Source organism: Oncorhynchus masou, chromosome 24 (genome assembly GCF_036934945.1).
Source record: "Oncorhynchus masou masou isolate Uvic2021 chromosome 24, UVic_Omas_1.1, whole genome shotgun sequence".
Classification (NCBI taxonomy): Eukaryota; Metazoa; Chordata; class Actinopteri; order Salmoniformes; family Salmonidae; genus Oncorhynchus; species Oncorhynchus masou.
This window is the reverse complement of record NC_088235.1, coordinates 107187893-107202103: the sequence shown is the minus strand read 5'-3', so window position 1 is coordinate 107202103 and position 14211 is coordinate 107187893.

The window sequence follows — 14211 nt, the reverse complement described above, 5'->3', positions numbered from 1 at the left end:
CTGGGTCAGGTTGGCATCATTTGAAAGCTTGTTCTATTGCCAACATGATTAGCTAAGTTGTAAAATAAGAACTAACAGTGTTATGCTTTCACAGGGAATAGAAACAGATCATTGTAGAAAGGAGTAATGTGTGCGTTCAGGTGCGTGTTGTCTTAACAGTAGACAAACATATTTATTCTGTTCAGAACAACCCAGGGTCTGACGCCATGTCATCTTGTAACTGTACATCAAACATAGTGATCATAAATGTTGACACTGTATATGACATGAGTTTAATGATATGAAAATGTGAAGTGCCCATTTCGACAGGTGTTTGGCTTGGTTGCATGACATTAAAGCGATATTTATTATAATCTACAATGTCTGATCTCGCTCAGACAACAAAAAGTGTGCAAATGTTGGGGGCAACTTCATGTCGCGTGCGGTGTTCAAGTTCAGTACGCCTGTCAGTCAAAACACATACAGCACTGTGAAGCTGACGTCATTTATAGCATGTTACTGTACAACTACTGCATTCCAATGCATTCCATGGCCCAAATCTGTCATTTTCAACCTGTACAGATATAGGATCTTAATTTGAACCAGTTGGCTACAGCAGGAAAGTAATCCTGTAGTAGCAGGAAATGTGAATTATTTTATTGATTATAATTAATGGTAATTTTTGTAGGGGTTGATATATTTTTCATAAGCGAAAATCAAGTCAGAAATTTCTAAATGGAAATTACAATCTATAGAAGCCATTTTAAACCTTAAATACACTACAGGTTTTACATTTCCTGCGCTGCACTGAAAGTTCTCCTGTAACAGGGTGATCAAATGAAGATCCTACATCTGTATACAGTATGAGTCCAAATTAAGAAACTCCAAGATTAAGTTGAGCAATTAAAAAGACTGACTTTGCTAACTCACTGTAGACGGATGGTCTAACCAGCAAGCTCCTGCTCCATTGACTGTGGGTTCAGTTTTGACTGCGTCTCCTGACATCTTGGGGACCTGCATAAATGTTCAATTTCTACTTGAGTCTGGAGTGATCTCTCTGCCTTTTGCACAAAGCACGCCACGGACACACATCACCTCAATACCGATTTACAATATCCATTAGGAGCTGCCTTCTCTTCAGGTATACCAAGGAAAAGATTCTCAAAGACAGTTCCTTATTTAAATAGTTTTTACTAAAAGAAGCACCAGCACATCCATTCTGCAGCCATCCCCTCAATCCCCCAACATCATAAGAAAAATGTAATAAACTATCCTTAAAGCATTAACCATTACACCCATGGATTAGACATCACCTCAACACCTCAAGACCCCGACTGTCGTCGGCTGCTACAGGAAGCAGTTTAACGGCCCTGAATCACCTAATCTATCTGCTCCCTATGAGGTGCCGACCACCGGTCCTCCATCCTCCATTTATCATACCAAGACAGGCTCTAGATCAGCTGACTGCTGGGGAGGAGGAGGAGGGGGAGAGGAGGAGGACAGGGAGTAGGAGGAGGAGGAGGACAGGGAGGAGGACAGGGAGTAGGTGGAGGAGGAAGAGGAAAAGAGAGGGTGTGATGAGGAAGGCAGGGAGTAGGACGAGGAGGAGGAGGAGGACAGGGAGCAGGACAGGGAGGAGGACAGGGAGTAAGAGCGGGCAGATGGTGGTGGTGGGGGGGGGTGTTATTCTCTCTGCGTAGGTGGACAGGCTCACCTCTGCTGCTCTGAGATGTCTCCACCTGCTGGGGTCTGGTATGTGTGAGCCCTGTGGAGGGGCCGCCATGCTAATACACAGCCACACAACCAGAGAGACGGGCCCACCAACAGCAGTCACATCTTTGTTCACATGTGTTACACCAGGAGAGGTGAAAATAAAGACAATGCTGTGAATGACTCACACACACCACATGTATGTGAAGAACAAATCCATTGCTTACTGTGGTATATAACCTTGTTAAAGACAAGGTTAGAGTCATATAAGCCCTGTAAAGAACATATTACATGTGTCCTGGGAACGTTCTTGCAACATCAGGTGAATGGTTTTATACACGACCTAATGAAACATTCCTATAACACAAACATACAAACTTTGGGGGAATGTTCTGAAATGGTTGCTAACAGGTGTTGTGCACAACATTTTACTGAATGTTAGGAGAACATTCCAATGATATTTCACTCAAAACATTTTTTGATAAATAAATACATTTGATCAAAAACATTCTCTGGTATGTGTTTTCTGAATCTTTTTGGGATGTTATCATCCTAATTTTAGATAAAACTAAATAGAAATGAATGGGAGTCTTATCTAATATTCTGAGGATTGTTTTCTGGGCTGTAACAGTGGCATATAGAAAGACAAGTACATCACTAATGAGGAGATAAAGAAACATAAACAACATTCAATTAGCTAATTGCCAAGCTAATACCAAGTCACTTCAGCCGAAGTGTTACCTTGATTGACAGCGATTGCAGCTACCCACGTTTGAGCAAACAAATGTATGTATATAGCCCTTCTTACATCAGCTGATGTCACAAAATGCTGTAAAGAAACCCAGCCTAAAACCCCAAACAGCAAGCAATGCAGGTGTAGATGCACGGTGGCTAGGAAAAACTCCCTAGAAAGGTCGGAACCTAGGAAGAAACCTAGAGAGGAACCAGGCTATGAGGAGTGGCCAGTCCTCTTCTGGCTGTGCTGGGTGGAGATTATAAAAGAACATGTCCAAGATATTCAGATCAGCACCTAAGGAGTAAATGTCAGTTGGCTTTTCGTAGCCGATCATTCAGAGTATCTCTACCGCTCTTGCTGTCTCTGGAGAGTTGTCTGAGACAGGTAGCAGGTCCGGTGAACAGGTCAGGGTTCCATAGCCGCAGGCAGAACAGTTGAAACTGGAGCAGCAGCACAACCAGGTGGACTGGGGACAGCAAGGAGTCATTAGGCCAGGTAGTCCTGAGGCATGGTCCTAGGGCTCAAGTCCTCTGAGAGAGAGATCGAAAGAAAGAGAGATCGTAAGAAAGAGAGAAAGAGAGAATGAAAGAAAGAAAGAAAGAGAAAGAGAGAAAGAGAGAGCAAATTAGAGAGAGGATACTTAATTCACACAGGACACCGGATTAGACAGGAGAAAAGCTCTAGACATAACAGACTGACCCTAGCCCCCCGACACATAAACTATTGCAGCATAAATACTGGAGGCTGAGACAGTAGGGGCAACCAACTTACCATCCTGAGACAAGGCCGAGTATAGCCCACAAAGATCTCCCCCATGGCGTAAACCCATGGGGGGTGGCACCAACCCAGACAGGAAGATCACGCCAGTGACTCAACCCACTCAAGTGACGCACCCCTCTCAGGGACGGCCAGTGACTCAGCCCACGTAATAGGGTTTGAGGCAGACAATCCCAGTGGAGAGGGGGAACCGGCCAGGCAGAGACAGCAAGGGCGGCTCGTTGCTCCAGTGCCTTTCCGTTCACTTTCCCACTCCTGGGTCAGACTACACTCAATCATAGGACCTACTGAAGAGATGAGTCTTCAATAAAGACTTAAAGGTTGAGACCGAGTCTGTGTCTCTCACATGGATAGACAGACCATTCCATAAAAATTGAGCTCTATAGGAGAAATCCCTGCCTCCAACCATTTGCTTAGAAATTCTAGGCACAATAAGGAGGCCTACATCTTGTGACCGTAGCGTGCGTGTAGGTATGTACGGCTGGACCAAATCGGAAAGATAGGTAGGAGCAAGCCCATGTTATGCTTTGTATGTTATCAGTAAAACCTTGAAATTAGCCCTTGCCTTAACAGGAAGCCAGTGTAGAGAGGCTAGCACTGGAGTAATATGAACCTCTAGTAGCAGCCCAGGAGATGTGCCTACTGCCTGGATGACTGGCAAGCCTGTCATGGGAAGGCCTCCATCTCCTCTGTGCCTGCTGCCTGGATGACTGGCAAGCCTGTCATGGGAAGGCCTCCATCTCCTCTGTACCTGCTGCCTGGATGACTGGCAAGCCTGTCATGGGAAGGCCTCCATCTCCTCTGTGCCTGCTGCCTGGATGACTGGCAAGCCTGTCATGGGAAGGCCTCCATCGCCTCTGTGCCTGCTGCCTGGATGACTGGCAAGCCTGTCATGGGAAGGCCTCCATCGCCTCTGTGCCTGCTGCCTGGATGACTGGCAAGCCTGTCATGGGAAGGCCTCCATCTCCTCTGTGCCTGCTGCCTGGATGACTGGCAAGCCTGTCATGGGAAGGCCTCCATGGCCTCTGTGCCTGCTGCCTGGATGACTGGCAAGCCTGTCATGGGAAGGCCTCCATCTCCTCTGTGCCTGCTGCCTGGATGACTGGCAAGCCTGTCATGGGAAGGCCTCCATCTCCTCTGTGCCTGCTGCCTGGATGACTGGCAAGCCTGTCATGGGAAGGCCTCCATCGCCTCTGTGCCTGCTGCCTGGATGACTGGCAAGCCTGTCATGGGAAGGCCTCCATCTCCTCTGTGCCTGCTGCCTGGATGACTGGCAAGCCTGTCATGGGAAGGCCTCCATCGCCTCTGTGCCTGCTGCCTGGATGACTGGCAAGCCTGTCATGTGAAGGCCTCCATCTCCTCTGTGCCTGCTGCCTGGATGTCTGGCAAGCCTGTCAAGGGGAAGGCCTCCATCGCCTCTGTGCCTGCTGCCTGGATGACTGGCAAGCCTGTCATGGGAAGGCCTCCATCTCCTCTGTGCCTGCTGCGTGTTTATCAGATCAAAAATAATTTTTAAAGACTTATTCACACTCCACGGTCACTTTTTAACCAACCCAATTATGTCACAGCTCAATGTTTAGTCAATCAGAAGGGAGGAAAATACTGCTGCCTGCGCTGGTCTTCTCTTCATATCTGGGACTGGCTTCATTTCATATCTTATCAGCCAGCTATATTAGTGTTCCAGAGCGGTGCAATTGCTCAATCATTTGCTCGTAATCTTTTCCCCTGATATTAAGTGGTGTGAGCATATGGTGGCATTTACAATGACAAATGTAATCCGGGTGACAACGTAACTAATTGAAAATGTGCGGTGAGTAGGCTCTACCTAGGACTCGTTAGCATATTTACTAACGCGGCGGAATGGATGATGTGGGTGTGTGATTTCATTAAATAAACCCAGGCTCTGCATCATTGGCGTAAGTGCGGCACCAAGTCTGGGCGTTCATTAAAACTCGGTTTGTCCAGGGATCTAGGATTTAAAGGAAAAAGTACAGTAAACATGTAAAAGGATAAGGAAAGATAATATTGGCTAACAAGAGGTAATGTCTTAAGTTGTGGCAGCTCATTCTCTTTCCATCCCCAAAAGTTTTCCATGATGACAAGGGACAATTTTCACCAATCTGGGCAAAAACAGAAAGGGAAAAATATCCATTGATCCAAGTTTCAGAGAAAACTAATTTGTTCAACCCAAATGTCCAGATGTTAAAAAATTGGGTCTGTGGGCGCCTTCGGTCTGTGCTCATCACAGCGCCTGGCACAGACAGCAGTATAGACAGATGCCTAGTCATCATTAGAGGAAAATCCAGTTATTTTTCGGACAGCTCTGTAAATGCTATTTAAATGTCACATATTAAAATGCTTCTGGTCACATTCTGGACTGGCTGTTCTTTTAGAATGAGTCCAACACACATTGTTATGATGGGTACTATGAAAAGGGGATTACTAACGTTCTATAACACTATTGATTGTTATTTTCTTTTTGCCAATTATATGTGAGATCAACTTAATGTTTTATCACATGTAGAGACATGACGTAACATAAATTAAGCGTCTGATAGCCATTGACTTGCAGGAATTTCAATGATTTCTGCAAAATGTGACAACGTGCGGATTTACAATGAAAGATGACAACGAACCACAGTGTCATGAGGAAGCTTACCTGCATTGCAGATAAACAGAGGATGAAGTATATGATTGTATTCTATTATTCCGTAGCAGATGGAGGGAGATAACATGATAACATGCTGATTACACCTGCCAGATAAACCACAATCACAGAGGTGAATAAAACAGTGTTCAGTAAGGCTGAATATAAAAATGACTATAGACAGACAAAACAAATTGATATGATGAGAATTACCAGATGAATAGTCTGAGGGATCTTGTGGTCCCCATAGCTCGGAAAAAGGGTGGTAACACTGAAAACAACTTTTCATTATTAAAGTCATTTATACAATTATCATTAAAGCCTGAAGTGAAAGTTTTGTCGCTGTCAGACACTAACCTTGAGGACAACATGGGGTTCAAATGAGGAACTCAGTGATGTACATAGAATGTGTTTAGTTCTGATTACCTTTATACTTTTCAATATCCCGCCTCACAGAGCTCATTTAGCTCATTTCCATTTAGATAAGCACCTCCAGGTTCATCCAAGTTAGGATTAATTACTGCACTTTCTCTGTTGTTCTCAGAAAAGTTTAAAGAGTGCAGGAGTAATGCTGATAGCGTCACATATCAATTCCTCCTCCGGCTGGACCAGGTAGATGCCTGGAGTAGGCTATGACTTCATTAAAGGGACAATCTGCATTTCAAACAATAATGAAGCGGTCAAGGCATTCATAAGTTATATTCTACAAGAATCAATTGGTTTATATCATTAATTCACAGTAAAAAAATGGGTGTAGCAATCACAGATTGCCACTTCAAACAATAAACTCAGACACCCACCCACTAAAGATATGAGCAACCTAAGATGATGTGAGTGTCAACTTTAGACTTCACAATGAGGTTCAGTTTTATGTAACTCTGTATACCTGAGGTATTCTCCAAAAATGTTTGCATGCACAAAATCCTTTCCCAATCCCAGAGGATGTGATGTTACATTTTTCACACTGTAGCAGTATCTTGAATTTAAAAAAACATTATTAAACTAAGGATTACTCTTCTGCAGCTAGGGGCTGTTGATACTTCAGCATTATCCTGTAGAATGGCTGTACGGGGTGAGGATGCTGAGCAATCTATGTATGTATGAAAAGAGATATACAGTACCAGTCAAAAGTTTGGGCACACCTACTCATTCAAGTTTTTCTTTATTTTTTCTACATTGTAGAATAATAGTGAAGACATCAACACTATGAAATAACACATATAGAATCATGTAGTAACCAAAAAAGTAACATTTTATATTTTATAGTCTTCAAAGTAGCCACCCTTTGACTTGACAACAACTTAGCACACTCTTGGTATTCTCTCAACCAGATTCATGAGGTAGTCATCTGGAATGCATTTCTAAGTGAATTTGTGGAATTTCTTTTGTTCTTAATGTGTTTGACCAATCAGTTGTGTTGTGACAAGGTAGGGGTGGTATACAGAAGATAAAGTCCATATTATGGCAAGAACAGCTCAAATAAGCAAAGACAAATGACTGTCCATCATTACTTTAAGAAATGAAGGTCAGTCAATCTGGAAAATGTTAAATGCAGTCTCAAGAACCATCAAGCGCTATGATGAAACTGGCTCTCATAAGGACAACCACAGGAAAGGAAGACACAGAGTTACCTCTGCTGCAGAGGATAAGTTCATTAGAGTTAACAGCACCTCAGAAATTACAGCCCCAAAAAAATGCTTCACAGAGTTCAAGTAACAGACACATCTCAACATCAACTTTTCAGAGGAGACTGGTGAAATCAGGCATTCAATGTCAAATTGCTGCAAATAAACTGCTAAAGGACACCAATAAGAAGAAGAGACTTGCTTGGGCCAAGAAACATGAGCAATGGACATTAGGCCGGTGGAAATCTGTCCTTTGGTCTGATAAGTCCAAATTTGAGATGCAGAGTAGGTTAAAACCTGTTGAAGCCAGGTGTTCCCCTCAGGGAATGCCCCCCCATTCAGCTGAAATGGTGGCGCAGGGAATGCAAAAATATTCATAGAAATATTTAACCTCCACACATTAACAAGTCCAATAACTCAAAAACACCTTGTTCATCTACCCAGCGTGTCAGATTTTTTAAATGTTTTACGGCGAAAACACAGCACATATTTATGTTAGACCACCACCCAAACAAAGACAGGAGGCAGCCATTTTGTCCCATAAAATATAAAATGATAAAAGCAGGATAAAAAAAAAATTGACTAACCTCTTGAAAATCTTCGTCAGATGACAGTCATATGACATGTTACAGAGTACATTTATGTTTTGTTCGATAATATGCATTTTATATCCATAAATCTCGGTTTACATTGACGCCATGTTCAGAAAATGCTCAAAAATATCCGGAGGAATTATAGAAAGCTACGCCAGATAACAGAAATACTCATCATAAACTTTGACTAAAGATACATGTTCTACATATAGTTAGAAAGATACACTGGTTCTTAATGCAACCGCTGTGTCACATTTTTTTTAACGTTACGGAATTAGTTTACCATGCAATAATCTGAGATGGGCGATCAGACGTAACAATATTTCTCCGCTATGTTGGAGTCAACAGAAATACAAAATTACAACATAAATATTCCCTTACCTTTGGTCTTCGATCAGAATGTAGTGGAAGGAGTCATACTTACACAATACATTGTTTTGTTTCATAATGTTCAATTCTAGTGTCCATGTAGTAGCATCTGCTAACACTTTCAGCTCAAATGCCCAAAAAATGACTTCTGGTCCAGAATAATTGTGCATCAAAACTTCCAAATTACATATTACAGGTCGACGAAACTGGTCAAACTAAGTGCAGAATCAATCTTCAGGATGTTATAAACGTACAAAACGAATGGCATTCCAACGGGACAATCCTAGCTCCTCTCGTGCTGATTGGAAAAGAGGGAGCACCCCAAACGCATATGCGCTTTGAAGCACGTGAATCTTCTGGGACACTGTTGTAAATTCCTTCCCATTAGGTCAAAGTTCACAGCATATGCGCCATTGCACTTTCTACTGAATGAGGACATCTAGTGGAAGACATAGGAAGTGTTTCCAGATAACTTGTTGTGAAGGGAGGGGGCGATGACTTCAAAGTTGCCCCAACTTTCAGGATTCCAAAACTAGTTTGGAACATTGCCTGCCCTGTGAGTTCTGTTATACTCACAGACATAATTCAAATGGTTTTAGAAGCTTCAGAGTGTTTTCTATCCAATAATAATAATAATATGCATATATTAGCAATTTAGGACAGATTTTGATGCAGTTCACTATGGGCACGCAATTCATCCAAAGGGGAAATACTGCCCCCTATCCTGAACAAGTTTTAATGGAGGATCTCTGTATGTGTGGTTCACACTGTGAAGCATGGAGAAGGAGGTGTGATGGTGTCGGGGTGCTTTGCTGGTCACACTGTGATTTATTTACAATTAAAGGCACACCTAACCAGTATGTCTATCTCAGCATTCTGCAGTGATACACCATCCAATCTGGTTTGCACTTAGTGGGATTATCATTTGTTTTTCAACAGGACAATGACCCCACACACCTCCAGGCCGTGTCAGGGCTATTTGACCAAGACGGAGAGCGATGAAGTGCTGCATCAGATGACCTATCCTCCACAATCACCCAACCTCAAACAAAGTTTGGGATGAGTTGGACAGTAGAGTGAAGGAAAAGCAGCCAACAAGTGCTCAGAATATGTGGGAACTCTCTCAAGACTGTCGGAAAAGTATTCCAGGTGAAGCTGGTTGAGAGAATTCCAAGAGTGTGCAAAGCTGTTGTCAAGGCAAAGGGTGGCTACTTTGAAGAATATAAAATATAAAATGTGTTTTGATTTGTTCATTAGAAATGATGGACATGTTTAACTCATTCGTTTACTGCAGTGGGCTAAATCATGGTCACATAGAGTGTTTATTGGTAGTCTTTAACAAATCTACTTTGCAACAAAGTATACACTTCACACATGGTTATGGGCTTAAAAACAAAGAAGACACCTGTACCATGTCAGATATAGAGATGAAATGTATTACATTTTGAGTTTTCAACCCAATACTACACTTTATACACATCACAGAAGACTGAAATATGACAAAACCATTTGACATAGAAACACCAGATTTTTAAAACATTTAAAAAAACATTTACAATAATGTTCATTAATTATGAAAAATATTAATAACATTCCAGCGATGAGGCCTCTAGTTCATTTGACTGCAGGAAAGGGCTACGGAAATATAATGTGCATCGAAAACAATGTGGACTTTTTTATTTATTTTATTTGACCTTTATTTAACTAGGCAAGTCAGTTAAGAACAAATTCTTATTTTCAATGACGGCCTAGGAACAGTGGGTTAAGTGCCTGTTCAGGGGCAGAACGACAGATTTGTACCCTGTCAGCTCGAGAGAGAGAGAGAGAGAAGTACAGAGACATAAACGTCAGAGGAGCGAGCCTAACACTAGTAGAAACCGTCTCTGTGGTGTCTACCGTTTCACTTACATTCCGGAAGTCTCCCTCTGCGTCGACTCTGAAGGTCAGCGGTGACATCAGAGTCGTTGGACGAATGCATTTAGCCATCCTTCGGCCCAGACTGGATTAAAATTGGACAGAAAACCTGATTTAAATGACAGATACTGTAGGAGCAGGAACAATGGCTTTATATGTGCTGGCAAGCATAGAGGATTTGAAAGGACATCAGGGCTGTCTGTCAAGAAAGGTTTCCTTTTCTTTGGGAAGGCCTGTCAGATGTTAGCTGACTGAACGGTGTGACGCTTGAGAAACATGCGGTAGAAATAAGAGTGCTTTGTCTGTTTTTATGATATCCTGCTTCATACAGCACAATAGATACATATTTCTGTCTTGTGCATTTAAATAGATAGTTAGCACTTAATGTAAAGGTATAGTTATGCATCATAAAAATGTTAGAAATTCATGTTGGTCATTGTAAATCATATTTTTTAAATAACCGACAGGCCTAGTTAAATAATATAAAAAATGAATACTCACAATTTTACAAGTTCTTTACTACAACATCAACAAATATCAGGTACATATTATTACATATGACTTAAATTGTTTTCTCTTTGAAATAATCCTGAAACTGTTGTGATACTGTATTAGCAACAACATCAACAACAACAACAATAACAACAAAAATATCCTCAACAACCCAGAAAAGTATTTCCAAGTGCGTGGAAGTGTTTTTCTGTGAGGCTACAATAGGCTCTATGTGTCTGGCCTCCCACGGAGCATGGTGTCTGGGTGCAGAAGGCCTGACGAGTCCTGCAACCACCACTGATATGGGACATACTGCACTTCTAAAACCACAGTACCACATCAGATCTAAATTGTGGCCCATATGGTGGAGAACTCTCCACACGCATTTCATAAACCTGAGGATAATTGGACCGCATTCCCAATATGCTACTATTGAGAAATACATATTGAAATTTATTTCCCCTCATTTGCACTCATAGCAAATCACACCCAAGCTGTTTTGTAGCACAAATTAAGCCCTGCAGTACATATGTGGTAGTAATTTATGGTACGCATGCTAAGTACTTCGCACTTTGGATACATTGGGCAGTTTTTGCACTTTGAGATTCTTTCTGTTATGACCTGTGCTGTCCTCAGTTCAGTGGAACAAGGCGAGGCCTCGACACATCCGTTATGACGTCCGATATTGTGAGCAGCCTGAATATCAGGCTGTGCGTGGGACAGATGGACGGAAATCACTGACTCAATGTTCTGTAGCCAGGGACAAATGGGAGCTTTTGGCAGGAGGGCCATCGTTGCTGCTCAATTTCCACAGCGGACAAGTGGAGAGGTCACACAGGCTCATCGAGACAGTCCTTTTTAACCGGCAGACATCATTTCTCCTGCTCTAAATGAGAGGCAGAAAAACTACCCCTTCGCCCCGAGTCTATGCCTCTCCACCCTGGCTCTTTGTTGAAAAATAATCAAAATGATTAATGCTCGGAATAGAACTGCCGAGTAGGCTACCAGCCCCGCTTGATAACCTTCCTCGAATTCAGCTCCGGCCCAATTGCCTCGTAATAATACTACGTGGTATTTTCAATGACATTTCTGACAGCAAGGAGTCTTTCTGCATTCTGAGGAGAGACGGCCATTTACTTGCATTTATTATGTTCATTGGGTGTGATACAATATAATACAATTCAATACAATACAATAGCATACCATACAATACAATACCATACAAGACCATACAAGACCATACCATACAATACCATGCAATACAATACAATACCATACAATCAAGTCGCTGATATTAATTCTCTTTGTGAGGCGTTTTCTTGTACATCATGAAGAATCAAGGGAATAATTGTTTTATTTATTCAATTGAATGCAGACAAGACATGGCATAGTGTAGTTCCTAGGTGCAGAAACGATCGTCACACCACTCCAGGGTTAGACCTTTTCTACTCACCTTCACAAACCAGCAGCCACTTGTCAATCAACCAACATAACACTGCATCCCGCCAGCCCCAGCCCTGCCTCTCACCAGCCCAAGCCAGCCTCTCACCAGCCCCAGCCAGCCTCTCACCAGCCCCAGCCAGCCTCTCACCAGCCCAGCCAGCCTCTCACCAGCCCCAGCCAGCCTCTCACCAGCCCAGCCAGCCTCTCACCAGCCCCAGCCAGCCTCTCACCAGCCCCAGCCAGCCTCTCACCAGCCCCAGCCAGCCTCTCACCAGCCCAGCCAGCCTCTCACCAGCCCCAGCCAGCATCTCACCAGCCCAGCCAGCATCTCACCAGCCCAGCCAGCCTCTCACCAGCCCCAGCCAGCCTCTCACCAGCCCAGCCAGCCTCTCACCAGCCCCAGCCAGCCTCTCACCAGCCCCAGCCCTGCCTCCCACCAGCCCCAGCCTGCCTCTCACCAGCCCCAGCCTGCCCCCCAGCAGCCCTAGCCCTGCCTCTCACCAGTCTCTCCTAACTGAATATAATAGTCAATCCCAGATCTCACACCGGCCTTCATATCCCCTGTCTGTCTGCTTGTCTAGCTGTGATGGGACATGGTCAGACACGCAGGAAGTCACTCTCACAGAGCCTGATGACTGTATGTTTGTGACCCAATACACACAACAGTCCAACTCTAACACATGTTGATCAACGTCTCTGTGACCAGAAGACCAGGTTCATATTTATTTGTTGAGCATAGACAGCCATATGGCATGGCCAGATCAGGACCTAACATAAGGACAACTCAGTGTATGCTATTCCGTTCTTCTGAAATAGACTAGATTTTCTTCATATTATGTTCCTTTAGACCTGTCTAAAATAAAGAATGGATGTATTGTGAAGGTGTAGGCTTTATTACATGGATTTATTAGACTGTAGATGTTATTAGACTGTAGATGTTCCAAAGCCATTTATTCTGTAACGGGTTCCTTCTACCTCCTTCTCTGACGAAGAGGTGGAATAAGGATCGGACCAAAATGCAGCGTGATTCGTTCGATACATCTTTAATGATGAAAAAACACGAACAATACAAAACAACAAACGTCGAAAACCGAAACAGCCCTGACTGGTGTAACAAACACAGAGACAGGAACAATCACCCACAAACACACAGTGAAACCCAGGCTACCTAAATATGGTTCCCAATCAGAGACAACGATAATCACCTGACTCTGATTGAGAACCGCCTCAGGCAGCCATAGACTAATCTATACACCCCACACAACCCCAAGATGAAACACACTACAAATAAACCCATGTCACACCCTGGCCTGACCCAATACATGAAGATAACGTAATAAATATAGACCAGGGCGTGACATTTTCTCCCTATCGAACTTTTCAGAAATACCAGAAGTAATACTGTACTCCTAATATTTAACAAATAGCATTCATTTTTCCCATCGATAAAAAGCATCTGCAACTTGCATTCAAAAGATTGACGAGAGACTTAAAGTGACCACACGGGAGCTGTGTGCAACAGCTAAGCAGATCAGCTCAGTCATACTGAAAGATGGCAGTTATGCCAATTGCATGAAATATTCTACTTATTGAAGATAACCACCACCCATAGGCTATTTGAAAGAGTTGCATGCCTTGTGTACAGCATTTACTTGTTTACAAACAGCTTGTATTTGACTGAACAAAACAGATGAAAAGGAGCTTCATGTCCGATTGTCATCTCGTTGTCATCAGAGTTTCAGTCAGGGAAAAAAAGGTCATTGACAAGTATTTTTTCGTCATGGGTATTGTTGAGGAAATGAACAGTGCAACGGGAAGATGACAGATGAATCATGAAACCGTGATCCATGCATGGTCACACAATGCTACAGTCACGCACACACCATCCCTGAGCGTCAGGTCAGTTCGCATGTCTTTTCCTTATTA